A 12321-nucleotide genomic window follows, 5' to 3' on the forward strand; every position below is an offset into this window, starting at 1 on the left:
CAGTGATTTACCCTGTATCTGAGCATCGTGACATCTTTAATATACCCTTCCCCAGCATCATACTTTTAGATATGGAGGTATTATTATCCCATGTCTACAAACAGGATATAGAGAAATTTTGATTGTGAACATATCTGCTAAAGGTATCACATGCTTGGTCTATAAATCCAAGTACTGATAACTCTTTTTTTTTTCCTGCGGCGTGGCTAGAGAAGCATCAGTATCTATCACTGTATGTTTATCGCAGAATTTAACCATCAAAGAATTATGAACAAAGCAAATTATTCCTTATACTAAACACTCTTCAGAAAGGAGCACTTGGAAGCATTTATGACATAGATGAACAGCTCTACATACAATATATCTGAACATTGAAACTTTATTAAAATAAATGTATTGGCTAAGCAGTTCTAGATTTGATGACATTATTCATATGTATACATATGTATGCTCCTAATTATCACTTCCTTTTGGAAACAGAGGGGCAATACGGGAAGTGCCAATTTCTCTAAACAAAAAGAGAATATAAGAGAAAATAATATTTTTCATTTCATTTCAAACAAAAAAATATCTAAAATAAAACAACTGCAAAGTCACCAGCTGTAATTTTTAGCTTTTCAGGATGTTACTATTTGCCAGATTTTTTAAAAGACCTCACTTCAGCAGCTGTTGTGTTTTTTTCTAAGTTTGGCCATAAGCATTGCAGTGGGAGTTAAAATATGCTGAGCTCTATTGAAATGGTGTTGATGCAGAACAATTGAATGAAAAATTTTGGTCCTGAGCCCTGTAGAATAGCAAAAACCACATCACTAAGCTCATGGTTATAGTTTATAGCACCTGGCTCTGCTCTTGTTCAAAAAACTGAATATTATTCTGGATATAAGGAAGCATTAACCATATAATTCATCTCAGATATAACCTGAAGGGAAAAATAAATCCCTGAGGTCATCTTTTTTATATTAACCAGATGCTGATATAAAGTATTACAATACTAAGTGTAAATTCCAGGATGTTTCTGGTTAAAAGTGTAGAATTTTTGTTATGTCATTTTTGTATTTAGTTTTTGGGGTTTTTTTCAGTCTATAAAAAGAAGAGGAAAGAAAGAAAGAAGAAAAGGGTTAAGACAAACAGCAGGTAAGAAACTAAGCTATCTAAATAAGATTAGGGATGATGTCTTAAAACCAGAAAAGATTTCTAAACTAATTGTATTTTCATTTTAGAAATGTTATAAATTTTCCAATTTTTTCTGTATTTGAATTTTCATAGCATGAAGGATAGAACATTTAATGGTTGGGTAGTCCACAACATAATTGCTCCTTAACACCTTTCTCCATTTAAATTTTTTTCTCCTACTGTATGCATAATCCTCAACCATTGTAATTTATTTCTCCTTCATCTGTGTTTAATCTATGCCTTCACACCTTGAGTATAAATGCAGTTCTCAACTCCTTCCTTTTTACATCCTTCCCCTTAATGTCAAAGAACAGAAAAGGACAACATAGATAATAAAGACCCAGAATAGTTTCTATATATGATAGAAATGATATGACTTTAGGAGGAATATCAAAGAGATCCAAAATTATTAACAAGCTTAATGAAAATTGCTAAGAAAGAACAACTCATTTACTCATAATAAACTCAGAGACATCTAGTTAAGTTTGATCACGGGTTCAGAGCAAGCAGAAGGGATTTTTGTTTAATTAAATGTGACACTCATTGCTACAGGAACCAGTGGATACCAACATGGCCTTTTTTTTCCCCATTTTTTGGCAAAAGGCTATTGTATTAGTTTGAAATGATAGTGAACAGATCAACTGGAACTTGTAGAGAAAAGGACAGGTTCCACTGTCCTCCGCTGAGTACAGTCAGGACAGGGTGATGGGGGAGGAGACTATGGCCTTTTGAACAACAGAATCCAGCAATAAGGTAGAGATAATTACTATCAAACTACACAATGAACTGTTATTTTATGGGATTAAGACAATCATAGAGGACAATAGCAAGAATACTAGAAATCTTTGTTAATGTGAGTATATTTCATGTAAATATGGCAAAACATAACAGCCTAGAAGCAATATAATACCTCTTATTCATGATTAAGACAAAGGTTGTTGAGTCATTTGAACTGAACAAGCAATTGACCAGTATGAATGAACAGTAAAAAGACTGAATAGTTTCTATTCTGACCTTCTAAAGGTGGAAATCTAAAACTAAAAGGAAGAAGAGGAAACTCTTCACATAATTTAAATGATATGTTTTTTTTTTGCTTTATTTGTAGGAATAATTGTAGCTTTGGTATATGTCTGTTGTCTTCTTTATACATGCAGCTATGTGTGTTCAGTGCTAAGTCCAGCTTCAGGAAACCTTTTCAGGGAATGCAAGTCATAATTCCACAAACTTTGCAGGGCAATTAATGTTGGGGTTTAAACATCTTTGGAATCAGAGAAATCAGGGAATATGTATGCCTCTCCCTGTTTCAGCAAAGCAGGATGTAACTTTTTTTGCAACCTACATAGATCAGTCAATAAATTTATGCAAACCCCAACTCTGGAAATTACCTTACACCCGTATAATTTTCCCCTAGTGGTTAAAAGGTAAACTACCTTTGAAATGGAGGGCCCATTGCCTACTAATTGAGGAAAAATGTAAGGTTGTGGAATGCCCCTGGCTCCCACACCAAGTAGGACGTAACAATTTGTATTTTACAAATTATGGTAACATAGTAGGATTTCAGAGTACACATTAATAGTCAGGATACACATAACATAGCACATCAAGAAGTCAATGTGTTGCTAAACTCAGGATATTGGCATACCTGGGATCATCAAGGAAGGTATGCTATTACTAGGGATAGAATTCCAAGATTCATATCTAATAGGGTTTCTTGTCAATCTTTTTCTGTTTATCACCCTTTAAGACAACCAGATTACTTCAAATCACCATATATGCTAAAAGTTAATTTTTCATGGTGCATAGAATTACCCAGCTGGGCAGGAGCATTACCTACAAATTCTCCCAACTACATGTGGGTGTGGTCCAGAGAGAGCCCAACTTTAAAGCCTTTGAAGTACGTGACACCCCCTCAACCAACCCATTCACTCTTGTCTACACAAGTCCAACAAGCATCAAAAATGGCTTTAAAAATTGTCTGGCATAAACAGCTTACCTATTGCACTGTGAAAAATTCTACTGGGTTCCTGGTATCTAGGCTGCTTGAAAGTTTCTAGGGCTTCCTTCTCTACTTTTAGTACTTTTATATATTTTAGTAAATATGACTGGTTTAGTTATAGATTATGGCCACCATAATGCCATGAACTTGTGGACATACTATTTTTTAAAATATAGAAATAAATTATTAAAGAGAAAGAAAAAAAAAATAAGGAAATATTCACCTATCTCTTCAAAAGAAAGAGAGGTTGTACAATGAAAATGTTTTCTATCTGATTGTCGTATAGGCTTTGCAATATACAAAGCTGCCCATTCTTTAAATTCAATCTACCTGATAATTTACTTTTCAACATGACCATTCAAATAATATATGAGATGAAAATAAAAATTTGAAATGTATTTCATAGCTCTACTTTTCTATTTAAGACGAACAGAAAATAAGCCAGCAAAGCATTTCTACTGTGATTACTTCAGACCCTGGAGCTGCGTACTACATTTGTAAGTCCTCTGTTGCATCAGAATGACAACCCACTGAAAATTCTGTTATGTTGCTTTAAAGACACTTCAATGTAGTCATTCTGTGGTTAAATAGGATTTGGGAATTATTACATCTAAGATTAGAAAATAATTTTCTGGGCCATACTGGCTTATGCTTGACTATCTGCCCTACAGTAAAAATCTGAAATATCTTGATTTTCTCTTCATCCAGAATCAGCTCTATGAAAACATGACTACTTTTACCTAGTGTTGAAAGAAGCCTGAAATGGGAAAGATTAAGTGGCATGTATTAACTGCCATCTATTAAAAGGGATGTACACTGCTGAGGCACCTAAATGTAGGATGGAAGATACTGTGAAATTACTGTCTTATTGCTTTAGGCTGTTGATTTGACAACAATTAATTTTCTTATTCTATTGATAGATTTATTTCATGTGATTAATAATGAAGTAATGAAAAAATTATCTCATTCTATTAAATTCTTTCAATAATATCAAAGTAAAATTAGAATAATGAGAGAATGTGTTAATGTTAAAATATGCCTAAAAAGAAAGAGAAATCTATTCAGGTCAAGGCAAAGGAATATGCTAAGAATACTTAACTGAAATCTGTATATCTCAGCATAAATATTCTTCAGTAATACTTCTTCCTTTTTATAATATACAAGCAAAGATGTCCAGTGCTATGGCTAATGCTTCCAATTTAAGAATTCTATGTGTAGACTGACAAACTACCTTGTCAGTTTTGCTTATGGGGCCAGGTTTTTACCATTTAGACTTCCCTGGGAAAGACGCCCTTTGGAAGTTAGAAGGAGCTACTACTTAAACCATGAAACCAATTCTGATACAGACCACTAATAATGGAGTGTACTGATCATCTGGCAGTTATGCCATTCTAATGACTCTGTACACAACACATGCATATCTAGATTACCCTTAGAAAAGAACTGTTAGACAAAGACTGCATAACAGTGGAATTCACACCATATCTGAAGAGAGGTGTACATTTTTAGAATTGTATTGGTCTGAGCACAGTTGAATGTTGAATGAAAAAGACAGTCTTTATAAATCCTAAACCAGAAATAACTTTAAAAATTTTTTGGTTTGCAGTTGTCTTGAGACATCCCAGATATATTTCTTGATAAATTTTTAAGTCTCTGGATCTGCTCATGATTTTATTTAATTTTGATTCTACATTTTTTTTACTTACATGCAGAAACATAAAGAGGAAAGGATTAGTTCTTCTTTGTTTATTTGGGGTTTTTTTGGTGATTTTTATTAAAAAATTCAAATAAGTCTTCCTTGAGGACAGATGTTAATTAATTAGCATCTGTAGAGCATACTTATTTGATATAGAAGATTCCTATATTTAAATAATAAGTGCATACTTTTGATCATTTGTTTGTTTCAAATAAGGTGTTTCTCTGCTTGTGGGGCTTTCAGAAAGGATATCTTCCACTTACCCTTGCCAGTAGTTACTTGGCAAGGCAACCATTAAAAGTTACAGCTGAGTGTCCCACTACAGTTTAATTATTGCAGAAAACTCAAGAGAAGCAATGGCCTCTAGGGAAATATCACATGCACAGCTCAATAATCCTAATCAATCTAATTAAATTTCTGTGAAATAAGCATTTTTAAGAGATTTCCAGAGGTCCGGTAACTTTGTCCTATTGTTTAGTGTTGCAGTGTCCGTCTTTAATCAGGGAAGGTTTCTCAAATATTGCAATGAATAATGCATTAGTTTTGAATGAAAAATCCTTGCACTGAACTACTGCAATGGCATAGCAGAGAACACCTTCCTTTTGAGAGCAGACCTGTTGATGTAATTTCCTGATGCCTTGTGACGGGTTGACCCTGCCTGGACACCGGGTGTCTATCTAAGTCATTCTATTCCTTCCCTCTTCAGATGGAAGAGAGGAAATATAAGGACATTCTCCTGGGCTGAGATAAAAGCAGGAGGAGATCACTCATCAGTTACAGTCATAGGCAAAAAAGACTCAGCTTGAGGAAAAATAGTTTAATATATTAACCATCAAATCAGAGGTAGGTAATGAGAAATAGAATCTTAAATAAACACCTTCTCTTGACCCCTCCCTTCTTCCAGGGCTCAATTTCAGTCCCAATTTCTCTGTCTCCCTCCTTCCAGTGACAGCAATGTACAGAAATGGGAGCTGTGTGTCACACATTATCTCTGCCGCTCCTTCTACCTCAGGGTCATGTAGGACTGCGTCAAAAGCCTTACAGAAATCCAGGTAGATGACATCAGTCAGTTTTCACTTTTTGGCCATTGCTGTCAGTTATATAAGGCTACCAGTTTTGTCAGGAACAATTTGTCCTTAGTGAAGCCATGCTGGCTGGCTCAGATCACCTCCTTCTCTTGTGTGAGGCTTAACATTTCTTCTATGAGGATCTTCTCCATGAACTTCTCAGGCAAAAAGGTGAGGCTTACTGATCTGTAGTTCCCTGGGTCATCCTTTATTCCCTTTTTAAAAATGAGACTGATGTTTTGATTTTTCCAGACACCAAGGACTTTTCCTGACTGTCATGACTTTTCATGGCAACAACATCAGGCAGCTCCCTCAGAACCCTGGGATGTGTCTCATCAGATCCCGTAGACTTCTGAGTAGCTACTTTCATCAAGGATTCCCAAACCTGTAGTTAGCTTACAGTGAGAGGAACTTTCCCCCCCAACTGAACCTAGAGGTTCAGGTACCTGAGAGACATGGGAAACCTGACTGCCAGAGAATACTGAACTCAGTGAGTACCTCAGCCTTCTCCATACCTATAGTTACTAGTTCTCACTTCTCATTCATCGTGTGTATTCACCCTTTCATTCCACCTGGATTTTCCTTGGGCTTTTTTGTTTCTGACCTGTGTATTTAGAAAATCCCTTATTACTCTTCATACCCCATTATTAACAAGCCCTTTTCCAATGGTGCCTTAGCTTTCCTGATCCCATGCACATTCAAACTGCATTTCTGTTCTTTTCCTGGATCTCATATCTCTACTCTGACTGGCTGTGCATTTTCTTCTTACTTCTCTGTGTGAGAAGTAGATCCTTGCTCAGCCATATCGAGTTCTGGTCTGCCTTGTCTCACTTTCTAAATATGGAGAAGAACTCCTGTGTTCCAAGAGAAGTGGCCTCAAGTTCTGGGTTACACCTTTACTATTTGCCAGGTCCCTGTTCTTTAAGATCATGAGGAACTCAACCAGGGCACAACTTCTACAGCCCAGGCTGCCACCAATCTAACCGTCTTTAATGAGATTAGGTGAACCAGTGAGCACTAGGTCTGGTAATGCTTCTTCTCCAGTTAGCTTCTGTAATAATTGGACCAGAAAGTTACCCTTGATGAACTCTAGGAACCCTCTGGATTGCTTTTCAATCCAACTGGCTGTGTAGCTTCCCCAGAAGACATCCAGTTGGTTGAAATGCTCTGTTAGGTGGAGCAGTTGGTTCCTGAAGGACTGAACTCCTTTAAAGGGACCATGCTGAAGAAGCTTGTTGAAAGCTGCTGCCTAAGGAAAGGACTTGTGCTGGAGAAGTTGTTGAAGGACTCTCTTTCATGGGAGGGACCCCATGCTAGGGCAGGGGCAGACTGTGACAAGTCCTCCCACAGAGGGAGGAAGGAGCAGCAGAGTCAACGTGACTGCAACCTCCATTCCCCATCCCCCTGCACTATTGGAAGGAAGAAGGTTAAGAGTTCAGGAATGAAGTTGAGCCTGGGAAGAAGGAAAGCATGGGGGAAGGTGTTTGTTTAAGATTCAGTTCTATTTCTCATTCTATACTCACTTGATTGGAAATATATTGTTATTTTTCCTCAAGTAAAATCTGTTTTATCTGTGATTGCAGGCTGATCTCTCCCTATCCTGATGCTGGCCCACGACTCTCATTACATTTTTTCTCCCTGTCCAGCTGAGGAGGGAAGTTATGGAGCAGCTTTGGTAGTACATAATGTCCAACCAGCATCAACAAACCACAGAAACAAAGATCAAAATTGCATGCAATGTCAAAATTCTGTCAGTGGATTAGTTCTTAGTAGAGCAAGTTGACTGAAGAAGAAAAAAACTGACATGCAGAATGATGACATTATACCAAATTATTCGATTATATATTAGATATATATTAGGTTATATATTAGATAATCCAATGGTTTTTTTTTTATTCTAAATGCAAATTTCCTGATTCAGTCTTATTAAACAGCCTTAGTAAACGTGTCAGTCATAAGCAAAAATGAGAGCTGCATAGGCATATCAATAATTAAAAACAGGTGATTACTGTGCCTTTGATAAAAAAATTTAAAATAAAATTATAAAATAATAGAAGATTTAATTTTAATAAATAAAGAGAAGCATAAGGATTTTTTGGTTTCTGATTTGCTCATGAATATTTCCCTCTACAGAACCTCTGCTGTAAAACATAGAAACCCCCCAAGATGGCTTAGTTTAAATGAAGATACTTTTGCTCTGCTGCAATTACTTTCTACAGAAATTGGTAAAAAGAGAGGATTTAAGATACTTGAATTTAAAAATAAAAAATCCAAAGCAAAAAAGCCTGGATTTTGCTGGCTAAAAACTATTGAACTTTAGAAGAATAATTAACAAATATAGCAATGTAAAATTACAGGCGGTGAAAAAAATTCACATGTAGAAAACTGAAAGTAAATTCCATAATGCAGCATTATTCAGATCCACAGGCTACTGACACTGTCTGGGAAATTTGAAAAATAGGGTTTCCATAGCATATATTTAAGCTCCATCTTTTCTCCTCCGTCTTCTCTCTCCTTGCATTCGAGTCTATGTGCATATTCCTAGTGTTTCAAATTAATGGTAGATGTACATCAGAATGCAAATTTCCTCAGCTGAACTTAGAATTAAAAAGAAAACTTGAATTTTAGAACTCAGCTTCCTGTAAGTTTGAATCATATTCCCATTATTCCAATGAGGATTGATTTCTATTAAAATTCCAGCCCATTTTAGTCTTTGTAATGAGCCTGAAATAGCTGCCAGCTTGCGGTGCTGGAATTAATGATAATCGAATGTAACACAAAATGTATTTCCATATTTTGTATTGCTTAAATGATTTCATCTCAGATGTAGTATGATTCTTTTTAGAGATGACTACTTCTATTTAATCTCTTTTCCAATTTTAATTTGAATTTCATATTGTTCCTGACTGTTTAATGAATATTTTGGGACATGGCCATAGTGTTGTTAATTATACTGGAGACTGAGCATAATTAATTCTTTTGGACCCAAAGTCAGCTAGTTAATCGATTTCTGATGAAACTGAAGATTAAACACAGATAGTTCACTTCTTCCTTCATTCATTTTAATTTTTCCCTCTTTGAATTCCATCAGATTACTTTGGGAAGTCACTGCTGGCAAATGAATTTGTGGACCCATTTGGAGTATTATCCAGATGATAATGGATGGATGATCTACTCAGGCCAGTCACCTTCCTATCAGTTTTATTTTTGTTAATTTTTAAAGAAAACCTTTTGATCTTTTTCAGTAGATTTGCTATCTTTAATTCATATTTAAATGATTCTTTACTGCATATTAACAGAATAAAAAGGGATCCTCAGAACAGTTCTCTGTAGACCAGACAATTCACAAAGTAAAAGCACTGTAATGATGTAGAAGACATTCCTCATATTAGTGTGGTATTAACTCATATGGCTAAATTTTATTTTAGGGAATGGCCTTTAAAGGCTCAAATGAAAAAGAGAAAATCATATGAGTATGTCCAGGAGTTGCTTTCATATTTTCTCTCCCTCCCATGCCATAAATAATGATATATTTTCATTTTGGATGGTGGGAAAAGCCCTAAAGACTATAAAGAGATAATCACAAAAGGAGACAGTAAAAAATTAAAAAGAATAGAAGAACTTCTGTAGGAGACGCTTTCTGGGGACGGTCAGAGACACGGCAAAGACCTCTATAATCGAGTTAAGTGTTAGAAGTTTATTTCAGGGCGTGGGGTAGAGAGGTAGAGAGAGAACAAGAGAGGGCAAGAGAGACGAAAAAAAAGAGCAAGCAAGACAGAAAAAAGAGAGTGAAAAGAGACCGAGCTCTTCTATACTACTACTTATATAACCTATACCTTTGAATATTCTATTCCTTAACTAACCAATCTTTCTAAGTATACTAATATAGTAACATTTGTGTACAACCTATAGAAATCGCTATTTTTGCATATTTTTAGTTATCTCAGGGTCCTTCAGACCTTTCCTTATAAGGCTGGGATGAGGGGTCTCAGCTTGGTTTTATTGCAGGAAAGAATGTGTTCTGGCATACCAGCCCAGTTGGTTTCTTTGAATTATTCAAACCGTGCTATCATTTGTATTTCTTCCTTAGCCTTTCTGGCTACAAAATCATATTTATAATTTCTTTCTAATTCTACCTTCCCAACAAACTTCCAGTTAATGAGGGACACCTTGCCCATTTTTCATTTATTACTTTATTATTACAGTAACAGATAGTTCTAGTTTGCCACTGCAATAGCTCATGATCCAAACATACTCTTGCACTGTATTCAATATCCTATTGTGTAGAGACTTAAGACAGCTTTTGGTGTTGTTTCGTTATAGGCAAGTGAGAAAAAAGCACAAGTGTACCAGGTGATTTGTTATCTATAATTTCTAGAAAACTAAGGCAAATAATAAAATATTTAGCAATGGCTGCTTACATAAATTAATCCATTTTGGACAAGATATATAAACATATAATTCAAACTACTCAGCACTTGAGGACTTTATATGTTAAATTTGTATTAAATGCATTACTGAATAAAAGCCTTGGTATTAATTTCGGGAACATAGATGAAGATCAGATTGTGTATGTTCTTTATCAAGATTTGTACTGTTTAACATTCAAACAGCAATTTTGTCAACCTGTAGAAACAAAGACTTCAACAGATTAAAAGATATTCAGTTTCTAATTAATATTCCTTTGGTACAATTTTGGCAACCTTCCTGCATATTTATACCTGTCAGTGGTTATCATGAAATTCTGTTCCCACAGAAATTAATTTTACATTTTTAATGCAGTGAAATATTAGTAGTTTATCGTAATATTAGCGCTTTTTAAGTTCAGCCATTTTTAAGGGAAATGGAAGTATTAAATAGCAATGTAAGAGGAAAAAACTTTAAAATTTTATGTCCAAGTTTCACTTTAGTGCAGAGTGCTAGGTAAAGAAAGTATTTGGTCTCAAAATAGTGACATGAAGAGAAACCTTATGAGAACAATGAGGGATGTTTAGACTCGAGAATACCTCCACTTACCATGAAAAAAGTTTATCTTCAAGTCTTGCTCTAGGAGATCATGAAGAAAACTAGCAATTATTCTAGGCCCAAAACAACTTCTTCTAAATAGTTGTCTCAGCTATCTGAATCTGGGAAGATGAAAGTGTTAGAATATAGAATGCCTCCTTACAACATTCTTGTCCCTGAGGACTAAACAATGTGTGTGTGAGTAGGTCTTCAGTCTCATGAAAGACTGCACACTAAATCTTGTGTCATAAAAGAGAAATTTAATCCTGTCTCTAGAAAAACGTGTGTACTTCCATAGTGTTTGGGTGGTTTGACTGGACACTACTATGACCATTTGTGTTTATAAAATATTAATTGAACATTAGATTCAATTTTTTAAATTAAATTTTAACTTAATTTTGAATTAATAAAATGGCAGAGAGATCTGGAGTAATCCAAGATACAGGTTTTTATGCTTTGTGTTCTTTCCTTTTCAGTGGCAAAAACTCTTACTCATGTTTGTGCTACCTGTGGAGATACTAAGAATCAGGGAGTCAGACTTTAAGTGCTGTTAAATTCACATTTGTAGTGACATTTAAAGCTACGAGTTCAGAGAAGTGAATTTTAATGATGTTTATGTTTTGCAGCTATTCTCACATTACCCAGCTATAAATGGACAGCTGATTATATGCACAGAGTTATTGAATGTGAGATAAACAGCAGAATATGGTACTAACTACATTTTCCCCTTCCTTTCCCTTTCTGTAGTTTCACCCCAAGCCAGTGTAATTTGGTCATATTATATTGATACCTGAACTATAATGGACATCTGACCATATTATTAATTCAGAGGTACCTAATTAATATTCAGTGGAATAGAGTGTCTCTTTCTATTTCTATTCTTGGCTTTTAATACATATTTACCAAGATAAATTAGATGGAATAATAGGAGGATCTGCTGAGTTGCAGGTGTTCCCTTTTTAATGAAAGAAGCAAATTCAATTAGACTACTTATTATATAATCAAAATTGATTTTCTACTTTATGTGGAAGATGTCAACAGATAACATAATTTCTTTTGTTTACACCTTTCATAAGAGAAACAGAAGAAATCACCATTAATTCTAACAAATCTAATCAAAAGACTGTAAATAATCTGCTGCAGTAAGCTTGCCACAATGCAGATTGTGATAAGGTAATACTGTTAAGACTCACAGACAAAGGAAAACCTTATGTCATGGCACTTTGTATTTCCACTGATGCATTTCCTTGATTTATTCTTCTAAAAGTAATTATAGTTATCCTGATAGTGATGATGATGATGATGATGATGATGATGATGATGATGATGATGACGGCAGTAGTGATAACAGTAACAGCTGGTGTGGTAGAAGTTACTGCAAGCAA

At 35.1% G+C, this 12321-nt stretch overlaps 1 long non-coding RNA gene across 1 annotated transcript; it reads left to right on the plus strand.

Annotated features, from left to right (window-relative positions):
* The first annotated feature begins 1082 nt into the window (after positions 1-1082).
* LOC147655515 (uncharacterized) lies at positions 1083-9551 on the plus strand. Its single transcript, XR_015279431.1, has 3 exons — positions 1083-1134; positions 3595-3666; positions 9024-9551. It is a non-coding gene; the product is annotated as an uncharacterized LOC147655515 (long non-coding RNA).
* The last annotated feature ends 2770 nt before the right edge of the window (positions 9552-12321 follow it).

This window comes from Cyanistes caeruleus, chromosome 1 (assembly GCF_971803275.1).
Source record: "Cyanistes caeruleus chromosome 1, bCyaCae1.hap1.1, whole genome shotgun sequence".
Lineage (NCBI taxonomy): Eukaryota > Metazoa > Chordata > Aves > Passeriformes > Paridae > Cyanistes > Cyanistes caeruleus.